The sequence below is a fragment of the Monosiga brevicollis genome, genomic scaffold (genome assembly GCF_000002865.3).
Source record: "Monosiga brevicollis MX1 MONBRscaffold_33 genomic scaffold, whole genome shotgun sequence".
NCBI lineage: Eukaryota > Choanoflagellata > Craspedida > Salpingoecidae > Monosiga > Monosiga brevicollis.
Window position 1 is genome coordinate 470,699 of NW_001865070.1, and position 290 is coordinate 470,988.

Genomic DNA, 290 nt, shown 5'->3' on the forward strand with positions numbered 1-290 from the left:
CAGTAAAATTGCTCGTCGAAGCGTCCAACATTCGGGCCAGGGCGGCGACGCCCAAGTGGAAACCAAACTGTTTGTGCAGGTGGGCTCGGGCGTCTTCCAAGGATGCTGGGGTGATGTCCGGACTTGCAAGGTTGCGGTGTAGGGCATCTTCGAGGAAGGGTACCATGACATGGTCCCAATGGGAAGACCAGGTTGCTGCCAGGTTCGCCTTGAGCTGATGGTTCATGTGCCTGGTCACGGCAATGTAGGCCGAGAAGTAAGAATCAAAGCCAAAAGTCGTAGGCGTGGAC